Source organism: Mus musculus, chromosome 13 (assembly GCF_000001635.26).
Source record: "Mus musculus strain C57BL/6J chromosome 13, GRCm38.p6 C57BL/6J".
Classification (NCBI taxonomy): domain Eukaryota; kingdom Metazoa; phylum Chordata; class Mammalia; order Rodentia; family Muridae; genus Mus; species Mus musculus.
This window is the reverse complement of record NC_000079.6, coordinates 17,856,230-17,862,435: the sequence shown is the minus strand read 5'-3', so window position 1 is coordinate 17,862,435 and position 6,206 is coordinate 17,856,230.

The following is a 6,206-nucleotide window of genomic DNA, read 5'->3' as shown; positions in this document are numbered from 1 at the left end:
CCACCACCACCACCAACAACAACAACAGAATAACAAAAATTAGCACTCATTGGTTACTGGTGTTTCTCAACATTCACAGCCTCAGTATCCCAATAAAAAGACACAGACTAACAGAATAGATGCAAGCCAGGACCCATCCTTCTGCTGCATCCAAGAACACACCTTAACATCACCCCAGGGGAAAGGGTTTGAAAATGATATTCCAAGCAAATGGACCTAAGAAGCAAGCTGGCATAGCCATTTTTTATATCTGACAAAATTGACTTCAAACTAAAATTAATCAAAAGAGATATTCACTAAAGAAAAAATCCAAGAGGACATTGGAATTCTTTCTTTCCTGTTTTTAAGTTTGTGGTTTTATTTAAATCAAGTCATTTTAATTTTTGTTGTGCTTCTTCCTACCTAGTTTATAGTGCTGGGGATCAAATACAGGGCCTTGTGTGAATGAGGTAAGTATCATACCACTAAGCTACGCCTCTGGGTGACATTAGAATTCTTAACTTCTATGCCCCAAAGACAAGGACACCAAGTTTGGAAAAGAAACAACACTTCTACAGCTTAAATATGTATTGAACGTCACACACTGATAGTGGGAAACTTCAATAGTCCAATCTTGCTTATACAGAGGTCATCCAGAAAAAAACTAAACAGAAATGCTGGAACTAATGGAAGTTATAAGCCACATGAGCCTAACAGACAAGTACAGAACACTTCATCCAAACACGAAAAAATATACCTTTTCTCGGCACTTCATGGAACCTTCTAGAAAAGTGACCACATACTCAGGAACTCTCTGCATTCTACCAGACCACCAAGGATTAAAGCTAGATAGCAACAACAGAAACAGCAGAAAGCTTACGAAGTCATGAAAACTGAACAGCTCTCTACTGAGTACAAAATGGATTAAGACAGAAAGAGATAAGTTAAAGTCTTTCTATAACTGAATGAAAATGAATACACACCATATTCAAATTTGTGGGACACAATGGAGGCAGTTCTAAGAAACAAGTTTAAAGCACTAAGTGCTTACATAAAAATATTGGAGAAAGCTGGGCGTGGTGGCACATGCCTTTAATCCCAGCACTCGGGAGGCAGAGGTAGGCAGATTTCTGAGTTCGAGGCCAGCCTGGTCTACAGAGTGAGTTCCAGGACAGCCAGGGCTATTCAGAGAAACCCTGTCTCGAAAAACAAAACAAACAAAACAAAAACAAAAAAAAAAAAATTGGAGAGATCTCATACTAGCAACTTAACAACACACCTAGGGCTAAAATCAAGAAAATATAACAACAAATGCCTTGGCCATTAACTAGGGGAGGACCTTGAAGTCCAAATGCCTTGGTCTTTAACCAGAAGAGGAGTGGGTTCGGGGAGATTGTCAGAGTGACATCTACAAAGAATACCTCAGCTGTGCTGAGGCAGGGCAGTCACTTGAGTTCAGGAGTTTAAGGCCAAGTAGGAAAAGATAAGGATGGCAAGAGGAAGGGAAGGAGAAAAAGAGAGAGGAAAGGACACTTCGTAAGGCAGTGTCAGAACGTACTGGCCTCAATCAGCAAAAATGCGTACTTGCTGAGCATAAACCGGTGTAAGACTAGGATTCAGGTTATAACTCCTTCTAAAAGTGCATTCCTTAGGGTCAGCAGCTTCATTGCCTCGCTTATTACCATAGTGCCAGCTTTTGGAGCAGGGCCAGGTTGGTAGATGGCCCCTAATACAGGCTGGCACCTTTCCTAAACACAGCTAAGCCAGGCTCCAAGTGAAATGTCATTCTACTTTCCTGGCTTCAAAGAGTCTTCAGCAAAGACTTCCTTTTCTGTCAAGAGGAACCTCAATTGGGAAAACGCCTTCATCAGATTGCTTGAGGCTAATCTACCAGGCATTTTCTTGATGTATGCCTTATTGGGATCATCTTCTTATGCACTGTATAAAGGGTGTCGTTTTTCATTCAAATGTTGATTTCAGTGCCAGCATAGAACCGAGTACTGTCCAGACTTTGGTATTGTTATTTTTATGAAGCATCACCTGTCTGTGTTTTGATTGGTTTAATAAAGAGCTGATGTTCTAGAACAGGGCAGGGCAGGAAAGACAGAACATCCAGGAAGAGATAGGAACTGTGGGTAGAATCAGGCACGGGGTTGGCCAGTTTGTCGTGGAGGAAGTTGGACTTACGGGGACAGAATGGGACGTATCCGGGACATGTGGTAAAACATGGACTAGTATAAATGGGTTATTATGTTATACGTTAGCTGGGAACAAGCCTAAGCTATGTGGCCGTAAATATAAGTTTGTGTCATTATTCGGAAGCTTGTGGATTGAGATAGCCAGATGATAATGGTGGATGCAGGAGTCCCATGAGAATGATTGATGTGGGCAAGCCCAGCTCACTGTGGGTGGTGCCACCCCTGGGTAGCTGGTTCTTGGGTATGCGGAGCAAGCCAATAAACAACATTCCTCTATGGCCTGTTTCAGTTCCTGCCTCCAGGTTCCTGCCTCAAGTTCCTGTTTGACTTCTCTTGGTGGACTGTGGCCCAGAATTTGTAAGTCAGTAAACCCTTTCCTCCGAGAGTTGCTTGCGATCAAGGTCCTTCTCACAGAAATAGAAAGGAAAGTAGGACCCGTGACTCACTGTTTTAGGAATGTTCTGCTGGGGCTCTGGGGCTGCAGACACACATTTCTCACTGATGGCCATCTCTAAGCAATCAGGGAGGCTCACAGGTTGGAATTACGCTCTCTGCAGTTGACACTATCCACGCGCCTCCTCCTAGCGCCACTGCAGGCAGCTGGCTAGACTTCTTTTTCCAAGGATAGGAAAACTCCCACCCAGTCATCCCTGACTGAACCCCACCCAGTCTTTTTCTGGCAGAATCAAGTGAGGACCAGATTGCTGAGTGCAGCCTGCTCCCTTCTAAGCTGCCTCACCCGACAGCCTCTGTTCTAAAGTAACAGAACTTGACGTCGGCATGGAAACTGGCTGCGGTGGGGGAAGTGTTTGGGGGGACACATGAGCATGATAGGTGCCTCGGTGTCATGGGATCTGTCTTGGAACTGTTTTTGTTCTTCAGCCAGCAATCTGAGACGACAGGATGCTCACCCTGAAGATCTATGGTCCCTAGCCAGCAGTTATATAAGTAAGAAGAGAAACTAAGGCAGTTTCATAGTCTGGTCTTGGTAGACAGGGTCCTGTCAGTCTTGCTCCTGTGGTCCATGGAGCTTTTCATTCTCTCCTTATGGTCTCCTCTTTCCGTGCAACTGGTGTGGATTTCACTTTTTCCCTCATTATTATCTCTGTATAGTAGTGAAGCGTTTGGATATATTAAGGCCACTGGATCATAAATTCCTCCTGAGCCCCTAGGATGAAGAATAAGTAGGTTGAAGGTTAATTCAGAACAAATATTAGCTGAGAGAGAGAGAGAGAGAGAGAGAGAGAGAGAGAGAGAGAGATTTCTCCCTACAGAATGAGTATAAATGTACTCTTATATACTATGAAGTGCCCTACCATTAGATCTTCTGGGAACAGAGTGGAGTGTCTTTGGGACTCCTTTATCTGGCTCTGTACTTCCTAACCCCCAGCCAGAGTAAAGGCTTCAAGCGTCCGTCCGATTAACCTGTCTGCTCACTGCTGGAAAGCTGCCTGCCTTACCTACTCTTGACAGCACAGGAGTCACGGCCTCCTCCCTCTGGTGCTGAGTCCTGATTTCCTGTGAAGGGGAAGAAAAGAAAAAGAGAAGGAAAAGGTGTGGTTCTTGGAAACCTGGGAGGAGGGTTCCCTGATGACGGAAAGCAGGTTGCTCCTGAAGCCGGCCATAGGAACCGACTGCACTAATTAGCAGAGGGAGGCAGGGCCAGCCCTCCCCACACAGGTAACAGGGGCTCAGAACAGGAATCTTTGCTGCCCTAGGCATCCACTTTTCCTCATAGAGGGGAAAAGGGACCATCTAAGATGACAAGCAGCCACAGCCTCAGAGCCCATCGTCTGGGCTTCACTTTGCTCTGGCCTCAGTTATCTGTCTGCTAAAATAGACTGTGGTTCTGAGCCTGGGGTCTCTCAACTACTTGAAGCCTTTCAGTAGTCAAATGTGAAATGAAGAAAAGAGAAAGAGGAGGAGAAGGCGGGGGGGGGGGGGAGGTGGGGAGGGAAGAGAAAAGGGAAAGGAGAGAAAGAGAAAATAAGAAAAAGATAGGTCAGTGTAGTGTCCTTCCTGGTAATGACTTAGCGACTGGCAGCTTCCTGCAGCAGGGTCCTTCCTAGCTCCAATTGCATTGGCATGCATTGTGTTGACTTCAGAAAGCTGCTTCTTTTCTTCTTGGTACCCTGTGATAAGAAATTTTAATCTATCCCACTTACACATTTGTACCTCTGTTTGTGATGGCTAATCTTTATGATTATAAGCTTGACTACATCTGAAACCAACTAGAACTGGAGCATGTGGCCCCCCCCCTCCCGCCAGTGATGGACTGTCTTGATTGGCTCTTTTGAGGTAGAAAGAGCCACCCTGAAGCTGGGCCCTGTAAAGGACATGCAAATAAAGAAGTGTTGCTTTTCTCCTGCTTGCTGTCACATTCGCTGGTTAAGTCCATTTACCTTGTCACTGAGGCAGTCCTTTCTTGGTGGTAGAGTCTATTTCTTCAGATTCCAACATCAGCTAAAGACTAGCAGCTCTCCAGGACTCCTCCAGGACCCCAACATCAGATCAGGACTGCTGAGAGACATCCAGTCTTATGAACTGCTGGATTTGGGGTCTTTCCATGGTAAGACAGCCAGTGTTGGATTACCCAGACCACAGCCTGTAAACCAGCCAAACAAAGACCAGGCTTGGAGTACCCCAGAGCCCCACGCACATCAGAATGAGCTCTTTCATTTTGTTGCACACTGGGCTGGTGGAGCTCTTACCTTGCTGCGATGCCCACTGAGAAGCATGACTAATGGGCAGCTGGAAAACAGCTCTGGGTCTGCCTACAGAATTCATGTTTCTGGGGGAGGCAATTATCTGTTTATCAACAGCTGGGGTGTCTTTATATAAAAGGTTACGTATTTCATAACCTTTTAAAGATAAGAGTTTAATAAAAAGATCAAAACAATAAAGCTAAAGGAAAACGTTCGTAGTCTTCACTCAACGCCACTGAGGGAGCGCTGACTGTATTTCGAAGCATCATCACCATGCCTGCTTTGCTTCCATGTGAGTCTTGTCTACTCCAGGAACACAGGGCTGGGCGATCTGCAGTTGGCTGGATAGTGTTTCAGGAAGGCATGTCTCATAAATTATTCATCTGGTTTCCCTAGCATCAGGCATTTAGGGTTTTTTTCCTACCTTTGTTTATTATAAACATTATTTCCACACATGACTTTGGGGGCCTTTGTTAATATTTCCTTAGGAACCGTTTCTACGGGGAAGCTTGCAAGGTCAAAAGGAATGCACATATGTTTAAGATCTAAAAAACAAACAAACAAAACAAAAAACAACCCAAAACAAAACAAGCAAATTGAATACATAAAAAAAAAAAAATAGACCAATAGTTGTAGGTGGCGGGCCCCTGAGGACTAGGATAAATAAAACATATATATCAAAGGGCACAAAGCTGCAGTTACATTGGATAATAAAGCTGGAGCCCTGATTTACAACACAGGGATTGGAGTGAATACTGTATACCAGCAATTGGGCAAGGTAACAGATTTTAGGTACACACATATTCCATATACATGGAAAGTGGAGGGGGAAAGCTACAACCCATGGTATGTTAGCATGTTTGCATGCTTGTCGCTACAATGTGCATATATGTGTATACACACATCAAAATCATAGCCACCTCTGACATTTCTTAACTCATGGCTTCTATAAGTGAGGCTACTCTCACTATGCCCATGGTTTTTGACATTTAGGGGGAAAGAGTCTCCTCTTCATTATTACTTTTTCTTCAGAATTTTTAGGTCATCCTTGTATGCCATTGTTTTATATAAATGTACTTTATATAATAAAAATGTCAGAAAAACAATGCTAACATTTTGATTTATTCAAGCATGTATAGATTAACTCAGCATGTTGGTTTTGAGAAGTTTCATTTATGTTTACATCTCTTGTAAAATTTTGTGTATCTCTTGGCATAGTGTTTTCATTTTATTTCTGTTGTTTCTAAGCACTGACTTGTGTTTATTGCCAGGCAGGCAGTATCTTTGACCACTTTTGGGAACAGGATTTTCTTCCATGGAATTT